The sequence below is a fragment of the Protopterus annectens genome, chromosome 8.part0 (assembly GCF_019279795.1).
Source record: "Protopterus annectens isolate FY-2018-M chromosome 8.part0, PAN1.0, whole genome shotgun sequence".
Classification (NCBI taxonomy): domain Eukaryota; kingdom Metazoa; phylum Chordata; order Ceratodontiformes; family Protopteridae; genus Protopterus; species Protopterus annectens.
In genome coordinates this window covers 1,998,114,357-1,998,133,306 of record NC_056741.1, presented here as the reverse complement: position 1 = coordinate 1,998,133,306, position 18,950 = coordinate 1,998,114,357, and positions in this window count along the sequence as shown.

Genomic DNA, 18,950 nt, shown 5'->3' with positions numbered 1-18,950 from the left:
AGAACTTGGCATAGTTGCCAGTTCCATCTGAGGGGGAAGGAGCAGTGAAGCTATTTATACTATCCTGTAAGAGGTTATAATATGCTTTGGAGAAATTTTTTAGTTTAGTTGATGCTGGGGGGGGGGGGGTTAGTTATGATAAGTTACTTTGAATGAGACTGATTTGTGGTCAAATCTTACCAGGGAAAACCTCACAGTGGGGATGCTACAGTGGTCTCCCATATCGATAAGTGCCAGATCTAGGATGTTGGCACCCCTTGTGGAGGTGTCAACCAGTTGGTCTTGGGCATTGGAGTTAACAAAGTTGAGAAACCTTTGGGCAAGTGAGTTTGAGCACAAATAATTTACCCAGTCAATGGATGGGCAGTTAAAGTCGCCCCAAACCATGATGTGTGGATGTATCTTGATAGATTCAAGTAGATTCAAATAGGCAGAGTGGTTGTCCAGATTCATGGAGGGGATCCTGTAACTGGCAATGACTTGAAGAGGTGTCCTACCAACAGTTAATTGCACCTGAAGTATCTTCAGGGAATCATACTGTTTAACCAATCTGGAAGTGTATTTATCTTTAATGAATATTGATACATCACCTCATTTAGTTTTCATGCCTTCAGTTTGTGATCTGAACATGTGGAAGGAGGTGTAACCCATTATTGTTGGGGTGCTCTCCACAGCCTTGAACCAGGTCTCTGTGACTGCACAAATGTCTCCATCTTCCAAGGTGAGGACAGATTCCAGTGAGTGCAGTTTCATGTTAAGACTACTTGCATTTAGTAGCATAACCTTGAGGTTGTTTTTAGATGTTTTTACATCAGGTATTTTGTCCTTGAGACACTGCCTAAAAAGGCACTATAGGGGTGGCAAGAGCCTTAGCCACTAGCTGAAATCCCAGGGGTGGCAGATGGAGACCATCTCTGGCAAAGCATCAAGGTCTGTCGATCATGTCATCCCAGGCTGACGCATACAGGATCCCCTTAGAATGACACCAGAAACTAAGCCAATTATTTAAGTCAATCATTTCTTGTTTATATTGAGGCATCATCCTAGGTGAAGGTAAAATGCTGCTTAAGGCTAGGGACATACCTGCGTGAGACATGTAGTCTGAGAGCTCGGTCATCTCTCATCTTACAGTCTAGAGAGGTTTGTCTCAAGTCATCCACACCAACATGGACTATGACAGAGTAATAACAGTACCTGTATCAGACTTCATATTTTTGGAAATAGCATTAATGATGTTCTTTACCCCTCTTTTCACTAACTCCCAGCTACATTTTCCTGGCTGGTTCATTGGTTCACAGATTATGGCCATAAACATCGCCACAAAGCTCAGCCACATTACAGAATACTGTCAGGAGATTAATGATATCCTCCCATTAAGTAGGTTTTCTCCATATATTTCAAAACACCAGTTAAGAGGGGTGATGATCTAAGCCAGAATGTATTGATGGAGTGAACACTGGTCAGGCTACTATCCTGAGATTATAAGCAAGGTCGTGTGGTATGAGTAATGTAGTGCAACTATTGCAGTAATTACAGTATAGACATACAAACACAAAAAATGCAAATAGAAGGAAACACTTCCTGTTTCTTGTTCACCCAAGTGAACTAGTTCATGAAAAGCTGACTCTCCCTTCCTAGCCTAGCCTTTTAACTACATACTTTTATGATCTTTTAGTGATTTTGCACTTTATTATCTCTACTGGCAATACAACATAGTGCTTACTGATAACATAAATGTTTATCCATTCCATTTACTTATTTTCCTTTTTTTTCATACTTTCTACCTTTTCCATTCCTTCCTTTTGCAAGCTACTATGTTTATGCCATGTATTCTTAATCCTTTGGTTGTTTACTATGAAAGTACCAAAAAACTTCAACATGTCCTCATGTTTTAATTTTCACAGATTCCCTTATCTTCTTAATTCCCATCCATCTTTCTTCTGGATTTATAATCAGTGTGCAACTACTATTTAATATTTATTCACATTCCAATACTAAGAGAAACAAAAGAAAAAAACAAATCGAAGCCACCTTCAGTGAAAAAAGTTGACTTGCCAGGTGTAGGCCACATGCATCCTCCATATGTGCTATGACACCACCTCCCCAATTAATATATTTAAACTTCACAGTCATGTAACAATTGGATGAAGAGATAACTCTTGGTTCACTGAAAGACACTTTCTGTATAAATTATTCACATAGTGAGACTTGCATAAATATTTGACAGCAGCTGCCATGTTATGTTTATTCTTAGCCATGTGTATTTTATTTCTCTAGAAGTATAGTCAAAAGAATTAAAAACATTATTCCACAGTATGGCATGCCTAGCACACAATGCAAGAATGCAGACTGTGGTTCCAAACACTAGATATAAACCTGGGAAATTTGTCTATCACAAATTTGGCTAAGTGTTTACTGGGGAGGGGTATGCGGTTTTAGAATTTTTTCTGCACTTCAGTAGGACTTGAACGGATTTTATTAAAAACAAACATTGATGGAAATGCTGGGAAAGCAGACATTTTATATGAGGTCACTGTGACTTGTATTTTTTTTTATTTGAGTAGTTAAAACTTCAGAGCTTACTGACCACTTTCAATATTCATTCCACTGAAGATCATTACTTTGCAAGACCTATAGTGAATCTCTTGATGTAATTATTTAATTATGTCTTAGAGCTGATGTAAGTTATATTGGAGACCTATATTCCACCAATCGTTATTGTTAGAAAAAATATGTATTAATGTATATGTTTAGTGCTTATTAAGAAATAAGAAAGATATAATGCATTTTATTCTATTAATGTTATGACAAGAAAAATGAATTCATATGAAACTGCAAGAAGCTTTTGGAAACTGCAGTGTGCCTTTTGCAAGTTGGCCTCTGATCCCAGCAGCTGCTAGCTCAGCAAGAATTAATGTTTATGCTTCTCACAAGTGATTATCTGCTGGGTCAGGAAATTAAATGTGTGAAATAATGAGAATCTTCTGCTCTTTTCCACTTGAGCAATCAACCTTGTATATGTTGCTAGATAACGCACCGGCTGCAAGGAGGAAGTGATAACATGTAACAAGAGAAATGTATAGAGAACTGTATCTACTATTATGTTCGAATTAATTTAGAACCTTGAGTGGAAACTTTTGTAAAAGGGTATTGTAACTAACCAGGTGGCTAGCAAGGCCACGCTGTTTACCAGAAAAAGTTTTTAAGCAAAATGTAGTATCAGCATTTTAGATGAATAGAATATTGTAAGCTAAAGTGATGTAAAACCCCTTGTGACTGACTACGTCAGCCTGGTGGGTTAATACTAGTAAGAAATACTATAAAAGTTGTGTTCTTCCTGTTTCATTCAGACAAAATTCTATACTTGTACGTTTTTTGTCTCCTGGTGTACACTAGTAAAGAACCTAAACCTGAACCTCCTGTGTATTGATCTTTTTATTACAGTATTTTTTCATTTAACAGATTGGTCCTTTGCATACCAGAATCCCTCAGAAGCTGCGGTTCAGAGCGTAGCGGTGGTCGAAGTCTGCATGCAGGAGAAGATACCGAAATGGTTCTTCTTTAGTGAAAAGACCTCCGACTGAATTGTCGTTTAAAGAGGCTGCCCACTTTCTGATCTGTGGCTGAAGAGCGGATCTCCACTTCGAACCATGACTGCTCAAAACCGGCGGCTCAGGTAGGGAGACTTTTTGCCTTTTTTCTGTTTTAGATCAGGGACTAGGTTACAGTAAATATTGTTTTTTTTTTTGTCAGATTTGTCATACAGATCAGGGACAAGAAAAAATTACTGTTTATTTGGTCATAGATCAGGGTAACAGAATAAGGTAGGCAGTTATTCTAGATAAACTGTGAAAGGAACTGAAGTTGTGGTACCACGTGGTAAAAGGGTTACGTAACATTTATTAACATGGGAAATCAGTGCACTAAAATGTCACGAGACCCGCCCCTAACCGAAGACGCAAAATATATGCAACTACAACGTGCAGATAATGTTAGATATTATGCAAAATGGGTTAACAAATATGAATTTGATGGGAAATTAGACAAATCTTCGCTTGTTAAACTTCTTAAACAGCTTAAAAGTGATACAAAAGGTCAGACAAAAAAGCAACGACAATTAGGCATTCCTCAGGCACACAGGTGGATTGAGGAAGCAAACCGTAGGGAACAAAAGAGTAATAATTCAAAGGCATTGTTTTTAGACAAAAAAGATAATAATATAGTAGAAGCAATGGCTCCTCCCCCACTCCCTTTTTCAGGATATGAAGCGGGTGGACAAGCTGGTCCACCTCCGCGGTATCCTGATGTCTCAGTGAAACTGAAATTGTTTGTTAGAGATCCCATTGAAACTAGGTCCCGAACACGTAAAACACAGGGGGACATAGAATCGTATCAAATGGAGAGAAATTTACAAGCTGAGAGTGAGGAAGAAATATGTCCACTTATAGAGGTACCAAATCCTCAGGCAGGACAGGTGGGACAGGACCCAACCCTCTTGGTATATAGGCCATGGACACTGGAGGATATCCGGAAGGCTACTGAGGGAATTCCTCATCCAAAAGTTAATTTTACAAAATTCCTAGAAGATTTGCAAGGCATGAGGTTAAGTTACCACTTAAATGGGGAAGAAATAGAAAAAGTAGTTAGACAAATTGTAGGTCCAGATTGGCACATGATTAGTGGCACCTGGAATCCTCGTAATGCAGAATTTAAGCCACTCCCACATAGTGACGCAGAACTAGACAATAGAGTAAAAGGCCTTACAGACCATATCTCTGAGAAGTGGAAACCTAGAGCAGACTGGACTTGTATAAACCAATGCATACAGCAAGAAAATGAAACAGTAGATGGGTACTATGCCAGATTATTAGAATGTTTTAATAACCATAGCGGTATGACAGTTCCCGAAAATCAGACAAATGATTCCCCGTATGAACAACAATTGAAAAATGCATTTTTAAAAGGTTGCATTGCACCTATTAGTAGCTTCATTACGAAGCATATGATAGATCATCGAACAAGTAGGTTACAAGCCTTACTTGAATATGCTAGACATGCGGAAAGACATTTTTATAGCAAAAAGAAAAAGAAAGCGCAAGTCTTCACTGCTGAAGACGGAGCTGAAGTTTATGTATTACAGTCTGGTAAAAAGGGTAAGAAAAATGCACAGGGAAATAAACAGTCTGACAAACGGTCAGAGGACTTTGAAGAAAGGAAAAAGAGAGGTGAATGCTTTAAGTGCGGGAAGAAAGGACATCTAGCTAGGGATTGCAAAGAAAATAAGAAGGTAACCACAGAGGATAAGGGAGATGAAGACTGACTATATGATGGTGAAGATACACCATACGAGAGTCAGAAATCATCGGGAAAAGACAATAAAGAAAGAACAAATGTAAATGTGATAGAAGGAGTAGAGGAAGTGCAAGTAGACATGGAAGATGAAGAAAATGAGGTTTTAGATTTAGCATTATTGAGCCTAGAGCTCTACCTAGCAGACACAAAACCGGAAGTTACACTTCTGGTGGAGGGGAAGGAAGTTAAATTCCTGTGTGATTCAGGAGCATCACGGACTCTGATACACCCCTCCAAGTTACCGGAACATTCGGAATCACCTGATTATATATTAGTGAAAGCTGCAAATGGACAGCTATACCGGGAACCACTTTCCCATGATATAGCAATAACTGACCCTGTTTCAGGGATGACTCAAAGGAGTAAAATTGTTGTTTCTGCAAAATGTCCAGTGAACCTATTAGGTAGGGATCTTATGCAGATATTTGGCATAGCAGTAGTTCCGACTATGCAGGGTATGGAGGCACAGCGACAAATGGATACTTTTGTGGTGCGATCGGAGGGTGAGACTTTTTACTGGTACAGCCAGGACTTAGTTACGACTGGTCCAGGGGCAGTGACCGAGGAACTGATGAACGTAGCCATCAGTAAATCCCCCTCCCTTGACACTGACAGACAGCATTTGTTGCATTGCACTTTGTATTACTGTAGCACACCAGGACCTGATAAGGAATATGAGCAAGAATTGTTCAGAAATCGTGCAAACAGATTAGTGTTACGTAATCTGTACTGGGATACTGAGGGAAACAGTGTTGTTAGCTGTTCATTACCTCAAGAATTCCTTGCACTATACAAATTTAATCGATTACCAAATGTCAGTTTAACTAAGAATAAAAATGTAAAATGGGCAGACCCAGGAGAAAAGGTAACGAGATGGGAGAAACAAACTGATTTAGAATTATCAGAGCAGGGAATACAGAAACAAAAACTGAATTGGCTAACACAGGCACACCCAGCTGTACACTTGCAGTCTAGCGAGGACAGCTGATTAGCATTCTTATTAGAAGAAGAGGAGAAAGCCTTATGTAACATACCAAAGATTCTTTGGTCAACAGGCAAGTCAGATGTAGGACTTATTCGAACAGCAGGACCAGTTACTATTACACCAAAGTCAGCATTCAGACCACAGAAGAGACAATATCCTTTGAGAAAGCATGCAGAGATAGGAATTAAACCTATAATAGCAGCATTACTTAGAGAAGGAGTACTGGTATTATCTCCTGATTCAACATGAAATACACCCCTATTTCCTGTTAAAAAGGCAAACGGGGAATGGCGTATGGTTCAGGACTTACAGGCTGTAAATAATGCAGTAATACCTAGAGCACCTACGGTGCCAGATCTACACACTTTGTTAAATGATTTGAAACCTCATCAAAAATATTTCTCTGTGGTAGATATCAGCAATGCCTTCTTTTCAATACCTATACATTCTGATAGCCAATATTGGTTTGCATTTACATTTCAGGGGAAAAGGTATACCTATACTCGACTACCACAGGGATATTGTGAGAGTCCAACAATATTCGCACAAGAAATGGCTAGTAATTTGGCGGGATTCACCCCACCGGGGGGTAGTGAAATTCTACTTTATGTAGACGACATCTTGCTAGCAGCCCCCACCCAGCAGCAATGCAGGGAGGATACCATAGCACTGTTACAATTCTTAGCAACACAGGGACACAAAGTAAACAAAAGCAAACTACAGCTTTGGAGAAAACAGGTTAGATACCTAGGATATGTAATATCCAAAGAAGGTAGAATACTAGATGAGGATAGAAAAACAGAGATTTTACAAGCACCCAAACCAGTGACCAAGAAGGAAATGATGTCCTTCCTGGGAACAACTAACTTCTGCCGGAGTTGGATACCAAACTATGCTTTGGAATCTGCTCCACTGACTGACCTCATATACAAAAAGCCGATGGCAGCACAGGATTTATTACAATGGACACCTGAAGCAGAAATAGCTTTCTGCAGGTTGAAGCAATTGATAGCTTCTTCATTAGTCTTAGGACTACCAAACTATCATAAACATTTCTTTCAAACTGTAGACTGTAAGCAAGAATATATGACATCAGTGTTGACACAACAACATGGGGATAAGCAATGCCCCATAGCTTACTATTCATCACAGTTAGACCCAGTGGTGCGATCCTTGCCCCACTGTGTACAAGCAGTGGTCGCAGCTGCAATGGCAGTACAGGCTTCAGCCTCAGTGGTGTTATTCCACCCTCTCACATTGAGAGTGCCTCATGCAGTCGTGATAATTTTACTGCAAGAAAAAGTAGCATATCTCTCTCCTGCCAGACATCTTTCCTGTATGACTTTACTGTTGAGCCAACCTCATATGACAATTGAACGATGCACGACATTAAATCCATCAACTTTGCTCCCAACTCCTGCGCATGGCACACCACACAGTTGCCTGCAGGAAATTGAGCAGAAAACCTTACCCAGACAAGATCTCACGGATATTCCCTTGGATAAGACTGAGGTGACATATTACGTGGACGGCTCATGCAGAAGGGGCCCTACAGTGGGGTATGCAGTAGTTACAGACACTGAAACCTTTCAAGCCCAATCCTTACCACATAACTTGTCTGCACAAGCAGCAGAATTGATTGCCTTAACACGAGCTTGTACCTTAGCAAAAGACAAATGTGTAAACATATATACTGACAGTCAGTATGCTTTTTCTACTGTACATGTTTTTGCACAGCAGTGGAAAAATAGAGGGATGATAACATCTAGTGGTAAACCAATTAATCATGCGCAATTTATTTTAGAATTGTTAGAATCTATTCAGTTACCTACTAAAGTAGCTATTTGCAAATGCGTAGCTCATATGAAACAGCAGGACAGAATTTCAAAAGGTAATGCGAGAGCTGACGCAGCTGCGAAGCAAGCAGCTTCAGACTCAGAAACTTTACTTTTAGATGAGGAATTACAACCCTCTGAAATTTTAGACTTAGAAATGTTAAAAATGATGCAGACGCTTACTACAAAAGCAGAGAAACAAAAATGGGAAAAACAAGGAGCAATCCTTGAAAATGGGCTGTACATCTCCAAAGAGAAAAAAACAATTTTGCTGTCTAATTTGTTTAGATATGCAGCTTTGTTGAGCCATGGGCAGTGCCATGTCTCAACAGGGGGGATGGTACAGTTAGTAAACTGAATATTCCAAACATATGGATTCACAAATTACACAAAAAAATTTTGTGCGGCATGTCATATTTGTAACAAACATTATGCACAAGGGGCATTTAAACCTAAACAAGGAAGTTTTCCTACACCGCCATATCCGTTCCATACTATTTGTATGGATTTTATAGAATTGAACAAATGTGATAACAAAAAGTACTGCCTTGTCATTGTAGATATGTTTTCCAAATGGGTGGAAGCCTTTCCAACTAAAAACCCGGATGCAACAACAGTGGCAAAAGCTCTCATAAAGGAGATTATTCCTAGATTTGGCATACCGGAAAGGATCTATAGTGACAATGGTACACATTTTGTGAATCAGACCATACAGCAATTGGGACACTTCTTTGGGATTTCCCTTAAGAACCATTGTGCTTATCACCCTCAGTCTGCAGGACTGGTGGAGAGGCACAATGGAGTCCTTAAGAACAAACTTAGAAAGTTAGTCAATGAAACCCAAAAGAACTGGGTGCACTGTCTGCCTCTGGCGCTGCTGAGTATGCGAACAGTTCCAAATGCAAAGGGTTTAACTCCTTTTGAAATGGTGTTTGGGAGGGCATATTATGTACCTCAGTGGAAAGCTCTCATACCTGCAGACCAGGAGGCTGATAGTTCATTAGCTAGTTATATGAGGAAACTGTTAAATAAATCTCTTTTGCAGTTTAACACTTTTTCAGATAAAGAACAGACCAGACCATTGGAAGCGATTCTAGCCCTGGGGTCCTGGATCTGGGTGAAGGTAACAAAGAAGAAGAATTGGGCAAGCCCGAAGTGGGAAGGACCGTACCAGGTACTGCTGGCCATGCCTACTGCAGTCAAAATAGCCGAAAGGTCATCTTGGATCCATTTGACGCACTGTAAACCGGTAAAGAACTTTCAACTTGATAAAAACATTGTAACTGTTATGCAACAAGAACAAAATGGCCAAAGATAGAAATTCAGACCAACCTCAAAAATGTTGCATAATCATATTATTGAGTGTACACTTGTTGACTGTACTTTTGACAATTTTCTTTTTGTTGTGGTTTTTTTCATTTCTCAACCACACAAGTAAAACTGGATAAACGTGATGAGACATCCATAGACTGGCATCCAAACTTTAACACATACCTAGCAATTAAACGTGTATATGCTGAACATTTCAAACTGCTGGGTTTGTACAGCTATACCAACAGCATATGGAGGACTACTAATGTCCGCTGTTCCTTTATGAATCAATGAGACTTGGGAGAATTTGCTTTTTGACACAGGAACTGTGAGGTCACAGGATAAAATAGCATTGTATTTACCTGTTACACAAAAAGGGATCGTGTGTTTTTTCAAGAATGATACTCTCCAGGTGGGCTGGAGTAACTGTAACATAACAATATCTTATAAATGTTATATTAAGGCTAAAAGTGGGGGTACTGTTTGCAATACTAACTATGATTCATACTTGAACTCAATGAAAATGACATTGAATGAAGTACAAAGAAATCCTGTGGGAAAAAGGCATACAAATGGCTACCTGAGAATTGGTCCGGCAGTTGTTTTTTGGGCTACCTGGTTCCGGCCATATGACACACTGTGGAATTACCTCTGGGTAAAATACGGAAAGTGGGAGATGTTTCCAAAAAAACCAAAGATCCAATCGAGAAACCTGTGAATCCAGTAGGGCGAGTTGAAGCAGGTTGGAGAGACCATAATTCCGTGAAGGACAAAGACAAATTGACTCATATGGACTTGAGTGACAGTGTTATATCTTGGGCAGGTATACTCCCAGCGTATGGTGCAGTCAAATCGATTTGGGAGCTGAGAAAACTGTCGAAACTTCTCGAAGTAATGAGTAATGCAACTTTTTCTGCTCTTGAATTAGTGACTGATGAACTGAATGCCATGAGAACTGTTGTGTTGCAAAATCGGATGGCTCTTGACTTCACCCTAGCGGCAAGAGGTGGTACGTGCGCGCTTATCAAAGAAGAATGCTGTGCGTACATACCAGATAATAGGAATTAAATCAACGACCACCTGGTGGTGATTCAGCAAGTGTCGGCCATAACCAAACCAGGCCCAAACCCTGTGATGGATTTTTTCCAGAATCTGTTTGGGGGGTGGTGTTCCATCCTAATGAATATTCTGATTGCCATTTGTGTGGGTTTACTCCTATTAGGAGCATGTGTTTGTTGTAGAATCCCCTACATGAAAAGATTAATTAAAGATTTTATAGATATGGCTGTCTCTGAAACCTTGTATCAAGACATTGAACTTGAGGAATTGGTTCCAAATGAAATTCTCCTTGAAGTCTAAACTGAATGACTCTCTTAACTGCAAGTCCCAAGTGGAAGAGATTAGGAGAAGAAATAAAAATCATTTAAACTTCTGAGAATAGAATAAAAAGTATTAACAGGGGGGAAAATATTAGAAAAATATGTATTAATGTATATGTTTAGTGATTGTTAAGAAATAAGAAAGATATAATGCATTTTATTCTATTAATGTTATGACAAGAAAAATGAATTCATATGAAACTGCAAGAAGCTTTTGGAAACTGCAGTGTGCCTTTTGCAAGTTGGCCTCTGACCCCAGCAGCTGCTAGCTTAGCAAGAATTAATGTTTATGCTTCTCACAAGTGATTATCTGCTGGGTCAGGAAATTAAATGTGTGAAATAATGAGAATCTTCTGCTCTTTTCTGCTTGAGCAATCAACCTTGTATATGTTGCTAGATAACACACCGGCTGCAAGGAGGAAGTGATAACATGTAACAAGAGAAATGTATTGAGAACTGTGTCTACTATTATGTTCGAATTAGTTTAGAACCTTGAGTGGAAACTTTTGTAAAAGGGTATTGTAACTAACCAGGTGGCTAGCAAGGCCACGTTGTTTACCAGAAAAAGGTTTTAAGCAAAATGTAGTATCAGCATTTTAGATGAATAGAATATTGTAAGCTAAAGTGATGTAAAACCCCTTGTGACTGACTACGTCAGCCTGGTGGGTTAATACTAGTAAGAAATACTATAAAAGTTGCGTTCTTCCTGTTTCATTCAGACAAAATTCTGTACTTGTACGTTTCTTGCCTCCTGTTGTACACTAGTAAAGAACCTGAACCTGAACCTCCTGTGTATTGATCTTTTTATTACAGTATTTTTTTTCATTTAACAGTTATCACCTTTATCTTTGCGTTGTCTGTGACAGATGAAGATCTACAGTTATACGAGTCAGGCTAAGCATTGCAACATAGTCTTGGGCAGCTCTTCTTCTGCCTCTGTCCACCTCCTTCACCCAGAGTCATAAGTAGAACTAAACATCTTAGTTAAAAAGTGCATCATGAATACATGTGGCAATATGTCCTTAAGGCGTAATATCTTCTCAGTGAAACAATGTATCTTTAAGCAACTCTTAAAACCAATATTATTCCAGATGGGACCAAGTTCCCTACCTCCATTAACCTAAACATTATGTGATTCACTGACAAGTCCGGTATATCCATATCATAAGTCCCACATAACTATATTTGTGTCATGAATGTGCCAAGGTCTATAAAGCTTCTTTGTGTTTTCCATGTATTCCAGTCTAGCACGTATGCCTCAATATTTTTACAAGTTGTTAGCATGACATCTCTTCCACATAATCATTTTCTCTGGGTAACTATGATCAATACAACTCTACTGTTGAGGCAGCTTTAGCTATGCCCTGCCCTGACAGTCAATAATATGTCCTTGGTATTTCCTGAGTCTAATTTCCAAACCCTTCTCCTCAGCATGCAGTCCTGCTTTGTTATCTCTTCACTTTATGCTGTATTTATTTATTTTTATTTATTTTACATTTGTTTACCAGGAGTGTCCACTGGGCCAGAATGAGCCCGTTTTCAGTGGAGGCCTGGGGAGAAAACCTCCAAGGAGCCATAAGTACAACATTATTCATATCACTGTTAGTTTTAACTCTACATTTTTTCCACTATGTTCTCCTTCATTTCAATTTATTTATGCTTAACATCAATTACTGTATGCTTATTTCATATGCATGTATTACAACTAAGCATAAGTTGAGTCAAACTTTGACTTACACAACTAATTTAAATACAAATACCAAAAAAGCTTTTTAGACTGATGCAATTTAAAAAAAATGATTGTATTTGCAGCAACAATTGCACCATGTACCCATCCAAATATGGATTCATATCAAAAGATTTAAAATATTCTGGTATTTGATAAGGAAATCTATTTAACCTGTTGTCTCTCTACTTCATAATTTATGGAACAATCACTTTGTAGGTTAATGTACTTAATTTGCTTCATTTATAAAAAAAAAGTAATCCAAAGGAATTAATTTCTATATATTTAAAGGACATTATGCTAGAGGCAGAATATAATTCACAATGCAAACAATATATAGTATTATCATCCATAAATCTTATATGGTATGATGCTTCTTAAATCTTTAGATTTTTTATTAAAATCACATTGATGATTGCATTTATAGCATAAAATTTACAGTAGTAAAGCTATAACCAAATGTTTTCTAACTTCAAATGAAAAAAGGATATTTTAACCTGTATAATCAGTCCATGTTTTTATAAATCATCTTCCCATAACCATTTTATTCAGATAATATAACTAAAAATCTAAATCCAGTTTAAAAACATTATTGAATCTGGTTACTCGGTTAGCTAACCATTAGTAGCAGTTCAGCTTTTATGCTGCAACCAAAAATAATTATATAAAAGGATCGCTTAATAAACCTTTGCACTTCATTTGTGCTGGCATAAGAAATTAATCGTGCAGGAATAAGTTTACACTTTGTGCCTTTATGTAGTGTTTATAATATAGTACCTGAATATGTAATCAATGCTCTACATGTGCCATGTAATGAATTAAATAATTGCAAAAAAAATAATCAGCCCATAATAATACCTGATGGTGACCCTTCATTTTTGGGATTGAACACTCACTGCAACCTTTGAAATGTAAACTTGATTGTTGAACAACGGTTGTGACACTTAAGTGCATTGTTATTCATTTCAGAATTCTTGATTGTCAGAACAATTTTTACTGCATTTTGTTAAATGTTTTAGGCATGCAATTCTGAGAAGGACCAATAGTAATTCTAAGTCTACATTGCTATAAATATTATATAATAAAAGAAAATATCCATATCGGTCTCATGCTCTTTAAAAAATCCATGTAAGCATGCAATACTATGTCTCCTCATTCAAGTAAATAGGGTTGAAGGATGGAAAATAAAATATTCAAAAAATGTTGCTACCTGAGAAATTAAGCTAATGACTTGCACTTTTCTTTATTCTTAATGAAGACATCTTCAAAATTGAATTCTTTTTTTTTTTTTCATTTTCTAGAAATATTACCATATTGTAGAGCCAAGTTAAAGAAATCATGCCCAATAAATGATCCAGAGTTACTTTTACTGAGAAAAACAAAATTTTATTTAATTTCTTATGAAATCCCTTTATGTAACATCATTGTCTGGGATACTGTTAATTGCCATGAATATAATCCGTCCTCAAACAATATGACCCATAACAGTCATCTACTTCCTTAGGCTTAAATGTTAGATTGCAGCCACATTGCAAAGCACAGTTTCGTATTTCTTATAACTAGTTTTTATATTTCCTGAAAAAATACCATATTGGTCTTGGTTTATTATGTACTCGTATCAAACTCTGTTCCTAGTAAGCTAAAGTTGGTTTGTCTGAAGATATGTCTCAGCCACAGTCCAGGTGCATTGTCAGAGACAGCAAACAAATAAAAGTATAATGTTATGGTCAGACTAACCCCAGTATTCAGCAAGCCCTACACGGCATGCAGAAGTAGTGCAGGAGCTGCTGGAGGCAATATGGCTGCCGTGCAATCCAGGAATAAGCTCCCGGGATGTGCACGAGCGATCCTGCACTATTTCTGCATGGACACAGCTCCTGTAGGCAAATAACCCCACTTGCAGGTGAAAGCCATGCAAATGAGGTGAATCTGTGATCCAGGAAGCTGGCAGCCAGCCATGCAGGACTAGTGTAGTCTGCAGAAATGTACTCAGTTAGTAACTGAGTACATTTCTGCAAACTACAAAACTGAGCCATGACAGCTCCAAATAAAGGGTGTATATTAAACCATGCCAATGGCCAAATATATGGCCATTGGCATGGAAAGCAGTTGGGGAAAAAAAAAAAAAAAACTTTTATTTTTTTAGCCGATTTCAGCTGTTTTAGCATAGGGTAGTGGCGTGCAAATGGGATCAGGCCAAAAATAACAAAAAACACCTGAAATAAGCATTTTATCCAAAATCACTATTTTTGCCATTATACTCAATGGCAGGCAGAAGACAATATGGCCATGACAATATGACAATATGAATAGTGGTTGCTAAGGGGGAAGGCTCCATGTGAGACTTGTAACTAGGCATTAGCAGGCAATCCTATGCAAATGAGTCTAATGATACTGAAACTCAGATCCCCCCTCATGGCTAGCCTGCACCCAACCGTGTTGGTGCAAGTAGACCATGATGCAAGCCTAAGAGCTAGCTGACATCATAGAGAGGTGTGTCAGGCATACTGTAAACTTATTGGAGCCCTGTGGCTCAGGTTTGCCCTTAGCTTAGCAGAGCTAAGCAAGGGGGAGTGTCTGAAGCTGCCTAGCACTCTTTACATTGCCGAAGCAGGTGTGCATGCCATACATCATGTTTTAAAGGAAAAACAAAGTAAACCAGGAAATAGAAGCTCTGTGCACATCTAAGCACTGTGTTTGTGCGGCACACCATGGGGCTTAAACAGGAAGGCAATGGGAAGGGAAAACAGCAGTAGGAAGCTAATCAAGGAGAACTAGCATACATAGCTGGTATGTGAAATGTATCAGAATCAGCCAATTACACAGGCAGCAGACCAGCCCAGCCTGGCACACCACTATAAACTATGCAGACACCTTTCCCTCTGTTTTTTTCCCACAAACTCTACACCACTGGTGTACACAAGCGGGGAAATTTTACTAAACAAAAGCAAGAAAATGATAGGGGCTGTAGCAGGTATCATAAATCAACATGTGGAAGAGGCTGAGGGTGGTGAGGATGAGAATGCTGTTAACCAACCCACAGTGAGGAGAAGGAGAAGAGTGTACAGACCCAGGGTAACCTACCAGGGGCTACATGAGCTGGAGATAGTGGAGCACTATAGGGTGGACAGGGACCTCCTACAGTAAAGTGTTGAGCTGTGCCGGCCACACCTCACACACAGAACCAACAGAGGGGAACCCATCCCAGTGGATACCAAGGTATGTGTAGGCCTAAGAATACTAGCCACAGATACCTTCCAAAGACCAACTGGGGTTATCATGAGGATCTCACAGGCATCAGCATCCAGGGTACTCCACCAGTTCCTGGATGCCAAGTCAGCACATGCCGGTGAGCACGTATATTTCCACAACACCTGTGAAGCATTGGCCAGCAATATGCGTCTCTTCCACCAAATAGCAGAATACCCTGAGGTAGTGGGTGCTATAGACTGCACGCACATATGCATCAAATCTCCACCTGGTGAGCGGGGTAGGGTCTACATCAACTGCAAGGGCTTCCCCTCCATCAACTGCCAGGTCATGTGTGATGCCCAGGGCATTATAATGAATGTGTGTGCTGGCTGCCCTGGAAGCTATCATAACTCCCACATCTAGCATCTGATGCAGCTGTACCAGAGATTTGCCAATGGGGGCATCCCTTATGGTCACCTAGTGGGGGATGCTGGTTACGCACTGGAGCCGTGGCTCATGACACCCATCAGAAATGCACACACACCTGAACAAGACCTCCATAATGAGGCACACGCACAGACCAGAATCATAATAGATTGTGTGTTTGGGATGCTCAAGTCACAGTTCCGGTGCCTGGACACATCCAGTGGAGCCTTGCAGTACTCACCAGCTAAATGTACCCAAATTGTCATTGTATGTGCCATGCTACACAATATGTTCCTGCGGAAACAGCTGCAGAAGGAACAGCATGGGGCAGGGCCACACAGCCCCCACTATTGCCAAGGCCTGCACAGGCACAGAGTGACTCAGAGAAGGAACAACCTGAGCCTACCCAAGTAGGCAGATGGAGGCGTGCCCAGTATGCCCAGGCTGTGGCAATGAGGCAACACATAGCACATACACTGTCACGGTAGGGACTCAGGGAATAACACCTCCCTCTGACTCGCATGTACAGTAAAAGAGATGCCAGACATGACACTACCTGTGCTTAACCATGTATAGGGAGTGTACTGTGTGCATCCAACATAGCCAGCCCTCCAATACCATCCTCAATACTGGCACAGCCACAAGGTAAGTCACTCTTCCTACCAATTGCCAAATGGAGTAGTATGTGTTGTTACTTGTATCTATGGTATGGATGTGAGCATGCAAGGGGATCGGGTGGCTGAATGGAATGCCAGCAGATAGTAGACACCTAAAGTGGCAAGCATGAGATCTGTAACAAATACTGGTGTCACCATAGTTGCCAGTACTAGACAAGGTGACAAAACTCACTGCAGGAAATGTGCTGCACCACATATGTGTCCATAGGACACACACATGCCAGTCAGGGAGGCTCACATGCCCAACAACAGTCACAGACAGCAGGACAGGTGTAGACAAACACAAATAAAGGCTGTGCTAATGCCTCTGATTGATGGCCATGGAGAACACCCCACCAGACCTACACAGACAGGCTACAATAGGTCAGGCAGTGGGATGTTAGCTCTGAAGGGTAAGACGTCAGAAACTGGAATGTAGGTCAATCAAACTTAAGACTTGTAGTACACTGATATGCCTCTAGTCAGCATGATAGGTTAGAATACAGAATGAAATACCAGTGCAGTCATAGCAAATGTGTATAAGTGTCAGATGTGCCCCCCCCCCAATCCTATGTAGAAATATAGTAACAGTCAGGTGTGCCCCCCGCAATCCTATGTAGAAATGTAGGATCAGTCAGGTGTGCCCTCCCAATCCTATGTAGAAACGTAGTAACAGTCAGGTGTGCCCCCCCCCAATTCTATGTAGAAAGGTAGTAAAAGTCAGGTGTCCCTCCCACCCCAATCCTATGTAGAAATGTAGTAACAGTTAGGTGTCCCCCCCAAATCCTATGTAGAAAAGTAGTAAAATCAGGTGTGCCCCCCACAATCCTATGTAGAAATGTAGTAACAGTCAGGAGTGCCCCCCCCACCAATCTTATATAGAAATGTAGTAACAGTCAGGTGTGCCCCCCACCCCAATCCTATGTAGAAATGTAATAACAGTCAGGTGTGCTCCCCCCAATCCTATGTAAAAATGTAGTAAGTCAGGTGTACCCCCCAATCATATGTAGAAATGTAGTAACATGTATGTGTAGGTATAATAACAGTGGAGCACAGATTACCTGAGCTGACCAAGGTAGCAGGATAGATTGTAGCATGTGCACAATATGCAGGGCTATGTGTGTTAGGTTGGTGTGTATTGTCTATTGTGTGAGAGTGGTCAGTATGTATACATGGTGAGGTTTGTCCTGGTGGCCATTGTCTAGTATTGCCCATGACATAGCCAAGTTCTCACAACTGCAGTGCCAAACACAATGCTTCCTAGCAAAACACATTCCAGCAGTAAGCCATAGTAAATTTTTGGAAGTAATATGTGTCACCATCTGGAAGATGGACATGGCATGAATGTGGGCCCAGACATACAAGCAGTACACAGGGGGAAGTACCCAGACAGACAGTGTATATGTAACTGTCAAATGGACACACCATTGGAATTGTACATACAGGTTAGCAGTACATTATTTGAGCTTGTAGTAGAGAATACCAATGTCGTCTGGCCAAACACTGGCAGACCACAAAGGTCATGGGTATGAAGTATTGAGAAACAGCTGATGTCCCTGCACAAGCCAGCATAAGTGGAATACCCCATGCATATCTGTGAGTCAGATGCAAGTAGTGTCCATAGCACACATGCACCCAGCTCACCCCAACATCACCCACAGATACCTCTCCGGTCTTATCCCTGCTGTTAGGAATGAGTACAATGTGACCCTCACCTCTGTATGGCAATAGCTAAAGAATGTAGCATGCAGAACAGGTGTCCCATGCAGGTGTGTCCCTAGCTGTAAGTGGCACCCTGCCAGCATCCACACCACTGGATCAATAATGACAGAAAGTATTGGCATGAAAACCTTGCACACCTCCACTGTCACCCCAGGGGAACATAGTGTATTGCAGTCTGGGACTGTAGGAGTGACAGAATGCAACAGCCTGCTACTGCTGGCCTGCATCACTACCAAATGGCCCACAGTCCTCTGCAAAAGGCCTGTGTCTCACCCATACTGCCAATGTATGTTATGTCATGGAGTCCCAAATAACAACATAACACAGTCCACAGAACCCAAATGCAAGGCCATGTGGACAAATCTC